Genomic DNA, 8,054 nt, shown 5'->3' with positions numbered 1-8,054 from the left:
AAGGAAGGAAGGAAGGAAGGAAGGAAGGAAGGAAGGAAGGAAGGAAGAAAGAAAGAAAGAAAGAAAGAAAGAAAGAAAGAAAGAAAGAAAGAAAGAAAGAAAGAAAAAGAAAGAAAGAAAGAAAGAAAGAAAGAGAAAGAAAGGAAGGAAGGAAGGAAGGAAGGAAGGAAAGAAGGAAGGAAGGAAGGAAAAGAGAAAAGAAATGAAAAGAAAAGAAAATAATAATTGTGAGAAAGGCTCCAGGAAAGATAGTACATTGATCTGAATTAGTTCTACTTTCTAGAAAGCAAATAGAAACTATGCTTAAAAAGTCATTAAACTGTGTATACCCTTTGACCTTGAAATGCCACTACTAAGCTAACACTACTACTATACTAAGCCAAGAGATCAAAGAAAAAGAAAAAAATGACTATATGTAATCATCTGTTTATTTTATAAATATTTATATTTATATTATATATTATGTAACTATAAACATATTTATAAATAATAAAAATATTTATCTCAACCCTTTTTGTTGCAGCAAAGAATTGGAAACAGAGGAGATGCCCATCAACTGGGGAATGTCTGAACAAATTATTGTATATGAATGCCATGGAATGTTATTGCATCTTAAGAAAGAACAGTTTCAGAGAGACCTGGAAGCTTGTACAAACTGATGTAGAATAAAGCGATCAAAGCCAGAAAAACAACTTATATAGTAACAATTGTATTTGGTATTGCAGAAGAAGAAGATAAGAAATAAAAGTGGCTCATTGAAGCATTTTTTTAAATGCACAAAAGAGAACAGAAGGAGGTTCAGAGGAAAACAAGGACAAGCAGAATAACTTTGAAAGTAACATGTTGAATTTATTAATCATATAGATAGATTTTAAATCAATCTCTACAAAATCAAGATTTATAATTTACGTATAATCCTTTTTTTCCTCTTCTACTTTGTGTATGGAAATGTTCTTTTCTTTTGGTGGTCATTACATTCCAAATTTTAAAAAAATTAATGAATTTATAGAACTTTCTAAAATCTGGAATGAATCTCATAAATTATTTTGCCCAATCCCTGCCCCCTTTATTTACAGCTAAGGGACTGAGAGAAGTCAAGTCAACAAGACTTTATTCAGTAATTTATTATATAACTTAAGTAATATGTGCTAGACACTGTGCTAAGTGCTAGAGATACAAAGAAAGGCAAAAAAAAAGTACCTTTTCTTAAGGATCTTATGGTCTAATGGGGGAAAACATGAAAACAACTGCATGCAAGTAGGTATACAGGATAAATTGGAGGTAATCTCAGAGGGAAGTTACTAAGATTAAGGAAGACTTGGAAAGGCTAAGGTAGTATTTTAGCTGAGCCTTGAAGGAAGCCAAGAAGAAGAAATGAAGAGAGTGAGAGTTCTAGGAATGGAGAATAACCAGTGAAAATGCCCAGAGTGGAGAGATGGCAGGTCATGTGCAAGGAATAGCAAGCAGGCCCACTGGACTAAGCAATTTTCCCCAAATCCCACAATTAGTATTCATTACACATTAGTTATACAAACTATATAATTCACGTCATCTGACTGCTAGTACAATACTCTTTTTGTCTATACTATTGTTTAAGGCCAAAAGCACTTGTGTAAACAATTCCAAAATAGGATCATTCTCATTCCTCAAAAACCTCTTTTCCAAGCTTCCCTGTGAGGGGATAAACATCCCCCCAGCACCCAGGCTCAAAATGTCAGCATCATCTTACACTCGTTTATCTCACTTAAACCTTCATATCCAATCAGTTGCCAAATCTTGTGATTTTTTAAATCTACAGAATCTCTAGTATCACCCCCTTCTCCACTCAGCCACTCTCCTAGCTTAGGTCCTCAGCTGATCTCAGTTGAACTACTGCAGTAGCCTTCTAACTGGTCTCTGTCCTTAATATCTCTCCTCACTCCTATCCATTCTTGACTCAGCTATCAAAGTGATTTTTTACAAGTGATGTTCTGACCTTGTCACTTCCCCACTCAATAAATGCGTTGACTCCCCATTACCTCAATGATCAAAGACAAAGTCCTCTGTTTGACATTTAGAGCTCTTCTCAAACTAGCCTCTTGCTACCTTTCCAGGGTTCTTACAATACTCTTTTCTATGCACTCTATGACACAGCTACACTGACCTTCTTGTTTCTTCAGCAAAAACTTCCTCTCCCACTTCTATGCCTTTGTATTGACTGTCTTCAATGACTGTTATTCTGTCCTTCTTCACTTCTTTCTCTTATTTTCCCTGACTGAAACTCAGCTCAAATCTCACTGTCTTCAGGAGTCCTTTCCCAGTTCTCTCAGTAGCCAGTGCCTTCCCTTGTGCAATCACCTCCCATTTACTTTCTATGTATCTTGTATGCATACAGTTATTCACGAGTTATCTTCCATATTAGAATGTGAGCTCCATAACGGCAGAGACCTTTTTTTTTGGGCCTTTCTTTATATCCCCATTGCTAACTCAGCACAGTGCCTGGCACATAGTAAGCCTTAATAAATGTTTGCTGATTGACTAATGAGGGTCCTATTTACACTTGTTCATTCTATTCATTTGCTGGTTTAAACTTAGATCTGATTCCATAAAATGACTGGTATCTGTTGGCAAGTGACAAAGTGTTTAAATTTAATAAATTTGTTTGGCTTTCATACATCTGATATTTTGAAGTAGGAACCTATTCAGTCAACATTTTCATGTATTGGTCATTGTAACTATAAGGATGCAGAGATGTCAGCTGAGGCCAGACTTATAAAAGTCCATCAAATTTATAAAAACCTAGGAAAACTACAGTACCTTCCTGTAAGATTCTTGGCAATACAGACACCTGGCAAAGGCTGGCTTTTAGAGGACCTTAATCCCAACTCCCCATTTGGGGGTCATTCATTCCTATTAGAAGACAGAGGGGCAGCTAGGTGGCTCAGTGGATAGAGCACCGGCCCTGGATTCAGGAGGACCTGAGTTCAAATCTGACCTCAGACACATAACACTTACTACCTGTGTGACCCTGGGCAAGTCACTTAACCCCATCGCCTAGCCATAAAAAAAAAAAAAAGAAGATGGAAGTATCCAGTGATGCCTTTAAGTGGACATCCATGATATTCCCATTATTGTTTTTAAGGAGCAATTTTCAGATTCCATAGCAATAGAAACTTTAGTATAATCAAAAAATAAAAATTTGAAAGCGATTACTTAGCCCACTAAATACTGCTCATACTACTTGAATTCATTTAACAGATATTTAGTAAACACCTATTGTGTGCAATGGACAGCTAGGTGGCACAGTGGATAGAGTGCTGGGCCTGAAGCTAGGAAGACCCATCTTCCTGAGTTCAAATCTGGCCTCAGGCATTTACCTGGGGAAGCCATTTAACCCTGTTTGCCTCAGTTCCACATCTGTAAAATAAGATAGAGAAGAAAATGGCAAACCACTCCAGTACCTTTGCCAGGAAAACCAAATGGGGTCACAAAGAATCAGACAGGACTAAAACAACTGAACAATAATGAAATTGTGTGCAAGGCACAGTTATAGTCTCTGAGGGAGATAAAGATAAATAAGTCTTAGAAGTCTAAAATGCCTACAAACACTCTCATAGGAAGGAGAACATACACTTTAAGCACACTAAGGGAAGCACTTTCCTAGTTCCAAAACACATCAAGGTGATATGGAGAAAAAATAAGCACTTTAAGAGATGAGCACACAGGGATGTATTATGGTCCCTGGGGTCTGACTGGGTACACACAGAGAACCTAGAAAGCTACATCTCAACTCCCAGGCGTAACAGTTGTAATAGGTTCAGGATCCAGGTAACTATAAGGATCCCCAAAGAAAACCAACCACCAAACTAGAAGAGTTGACAACATCTCTCATTTTTGCATAGAGCACAAGGACTGTTTTAAACAACAGACAAACAGGGAATGGAAGCAGGTCAAAAGACAGTCTTAACCTCTACCTCCACCTCCCAGTCTCAGATAGTCATCCAGGAAAATACAATTAGATACAGAAACACTAGTAAGTAGCCCCCAGGAACAAATCTGGTTGCCCAAGGAGGCCGACTTGTGTTTGCTCCTGCACTTCACAGCCTAATGATGTATTATTAGCTGTTCAGCCAAGATAAATCAATCAAAGACAATATATTAAAGATTGTCTTGTGATAGGGATACAAAGAAAGGCAACCTTCAAGGAGCTAACATTCTAATGGGGGGAAAAAGCATCTAAACTAGGTATGTACAAGATTTATACTGAGGAAGATGGAGGACTAGACATATTTTCCAATCCTTGTGACTACTCAAACTTCTCCAAAATAGGAGGGACCACATAAGGGACAAAACAATTTCAGTTGCTTCTATGGTCCAGTATATCAAGAACCGTAATAAGTTAACAATTCAATAAACTAATAGCAGAGAAGCCTAATCCCTAATCAATAACTGGTTGCCTAGCATCCCATCCCTATCATGCTTGGGCAGGGCTACAAAAGTCTACCCTCTAGATTGCAGTAAAACTCAACTCTACCTCTTCTTCTTCTTCTTCTAGTGCTACAGAAAACCAAAGGTCAGAAGCTTTCTCTGGCTGAGACAACAGCATGACAGTGCTCTGTGCAGTGACAGAGCTCAGCTAGCAAGCTGAGGAATAATAGAGAATTAGGGCAGGACAGGTGTGTGCAGCATTTGACTAAGCCTGAGGAAAACAGCCCAGCATCAACCTGAAGCCATTACTGTTTGCTTGGGGACAGAGTCACTTGGGACAGAGACTCAGGCTGGGGAAATATGCTTTACTCAGCATGGGAGAAAGTCCTGTCTCCCCCCATCCCCATCCCATCTCTGAAACTGTTATCATAGGGGAAAGAGTCAGAAAGTGAGTAATAAGAAAATATAAGGGGAAAAAAAAGATTGACATTACCAAAGATTTTAGGAGAGTAAAGGTCAGTTAAAGACCTTGAGTATAAGCATATAAAAATAGAGAAGATGTTAACAATATAAAGGAATATGGCCTCCACATCTGCTAAGAGTCCAGACATCTTTGAATAAATACTGTAAGACAAAAGAAAAATGACAATGCCTGAAGAGACGGAAGATCATGTGGATTCTGCAAGAAAGTATGGAACCACAGCAAGATGTTCCTGAATGATTTAAAAGAGTAATAAAAATTGTGAAAGCAGAATTTATGGTCTGCACAATAGAAATAACTGGCAGAGTAGAAAAAACTTAAATCCACTATGACAAGTCTCACCAAAGGAAAAAAGAGAAAATAATTTATTAGGAATGCAAATGCACAGAAGTGAAAAAAAAAGCAATAATATTAAAAGAGATTATGATTTTCATATGAGCACAATATATTACTCTTGAAGATAGGGTGCACAGAGACAATTTAAGGAATATAGATCTCTTAGAACAACATGCCAAGTTGAAAAACCTGAATACTATAGTGTAAGAAATAATACAAGAAAACTACCCAGAACTTCTGAACATAAAAAGCAAAGTGCTAATTGAAAGGATCCATAGATTACCTCCAGGGGGGAAAAACCTAGTCTACAAAATCCAAGACAAATAGTGCTTAAATGTAACAATTCCAATGACAAACAACAAATTCTGCAAGCAACAAGGGGAAAGACCTTCAAATATAAAAGGAAGGAAAATCAAACAACATAAGACTTTTGCACCCACCATAAACTATAGGAGAGAATAAAATAATGTCCTCTGAAAAGCAAATGGGCTAAAGACACAACCCAAGGTGAAATACATTGCAAACCTGAACCTAACCTAAACTGGCAGGTGGTGCAGTGGATAGGGCACTGAGCCTGGAGTCAGGAAGACCTAGGTTCAAATCTAGCCTCAAATACTTACTCGTTGTGTGAGTCTGGGCAGCTCACTTAACCTCAGTTTCCTCAACTATAAAATGGCAGTAATAAGAGCAACTACTTCACATGGTTCTTGTAGGGATCAAATGAGAGAATATTTGTAAAGCATATGTGCTAAGGCACAGTGCCTAGGAACATAGTAGGTGTTATATACATGCTTCTTTTCTTTCCCTGACCATTAATGAAAAAATAGAAATTTTCAATGAAAACAAAGCATCCAAAACATCCCTAGACAGAAAACCAGACCTAAACACATTATTTACTATTCAAATACTTCAGACAGCAGAAATACAAGAAAGGTAAACTAATGCAACAAAGGACAACAACAAAATAACAGCAGAAAGATCACCGAGAGATTTCTTTCTAAAAGTACACAAGGAAGGAAGGAAGGAAGGAAATTAGCATTTATTGCACATCCACTGTTAAGGGCTGTTAAGTGGTCACCTGAGCTTGTCTTTTTGAGTTGCCATAGTTTCCAAAAACACTGGACCCAGACTTGCAGGAAGCCCTGAATGTATGTGCTAGGCAATGTGCTAAGCTCTGTACAGATATTATTTCATTGAATCCTCACAATAAACCTGTAAGATAGGTGATATTATTATTCCCGCTGAGGAGGCAGAGGTTGAATGACATGCCCCAAGATACACAACCAGTAAGTGTCTGAGACCAGATTCTAACTCAGGTCTCCCTGACTCCAGGTCCAACACTCTGTCCAGTGCTTTGCTTAGATGCCAAGGTTCTCCCCTTTCACACAGGTGAAAGCAAAAGTCAAATAGAAGTGATAGTGGAGAAATAGGCCTGAAATATCATGGATTAAACCTCACAACACTCTTCCTGCAGGTGAGTGAGGTTAAATTACAGAATGAGAAGGCATATGAAAGGCAGAAGGGAGAAAAACAAAGAGGGGAATATGTGATATACCCTAATTAAGTCCAAAGTTGTTTTTTTTGTTTGTTTTTTTGTTTTGCTTTTTGGTGAGGCAGTTGGGGCTAAGTGACTTGCCTAGTGTCGCACAGCTAATAAGTATGTGTCTGAGACCGAATCTGAACTCAGGGTCTCTTGACCCCAAGGCCAGAACGCTATCCACTGCACCACCTAGCTGTTCCTAAGTACAAGGCTAATAATGAAGGGAAAGTACCTCTTGTACTCTCTCAAGAAGAAAAAAGCCTACAAAAGAACTGAAGAAGCAAAAGGATGGGTGGATTCAAAGTGGGAGTTAGGGGAATGGAAATCTTGTTTCATTGACATGAAGAGGTACCAATGATGAGCTTCTACCATGGGGGAAAAGAGGTAATCTATAAAGGAAGATGAAGACCTTACAATGGGATGCAGGTATTTGGTGCTTAAAGAGAGCACTCATCCTGCACTGGAAAGGGGAATCAGAGTTCCTATAGGCAACTGACACCCAGAAAAGTAGAAGGTAGTAGACCCAGAGAAAAGATTTCATAGGAAATGAGGGAGAAATGACCGTGGGTAGGGCAAGGTTAATAATGAACTGCCGTATTAGGGACGCTGGAAAATTCCTACCATAGGGCTCTATTACCTTCAGGAATTGGTCATTCTAAGAGTAAGACACAACAAAAAAAAGGCATCTAGGAGACAAGATCTACAAAGCAACAACATAGAAACAGTTAAGAAAAGGGAACTCAAACTTGATACTTTATAAACTTTAATCTTATGAGGAATATAGATCTAAAGAATAAAATAAGTATAGAGACCATGAATCAAACAATAACAGTCTAGAATAGATAGAAAGGGAAGATAAATAATAAAGAGGAAGAGGGAGGAAAAATTTTAACTCAGAGAAACTGAAATTTTAAAACTAATAAACAAAATAAATCAAAAGGGAAAGTAAGGCAGATTCTCCTTGATTACAGAACTAAAAAAAAGAGAGAGAGAGAGACTTAAATAACTAGACAAAAGAAAGAAAGGAAAATATCTGGTAAGTGAAGCAAAACTAAGGAAAGGTTTCACAAAGAAGAGGGGTAGAACTTGAGGTTAAGGGAAGAGAGCCAACAGGAATAGGATTTCGTTAAAGTAAATTAGACCAAAATAACTGAAGATACAAAACACTGTGCTTATAGTGGAAAAGGGTAAAAAGTTCTAATTTGGAAAAAAATAATATTAGAGATAAATGGAGGGAAATATGAATCTGACTTTCATAATTTTAAATGTGAGTGAATTAAACAAGCCAAT

This window comes from Vombatus ursinus, unplaced genomic scaffold (genome assembly GCF_900497805.2).
Source record: "Vombatus ursinus unplaced genomic scaffold, bare-nosed wombat genome assembly UNPS02014791.1, whole genome shotgun sequence".
In the NCBI taxonomy this organism is placed as follows: Eukaryota; Metazoa; Chordata; class Mammalia; order Diprotodontia; family Vombatidae; genus Vombatus; species Vombatus ursinus.
Note: the sequence above shows the minus strand (reverse complement) of the source record.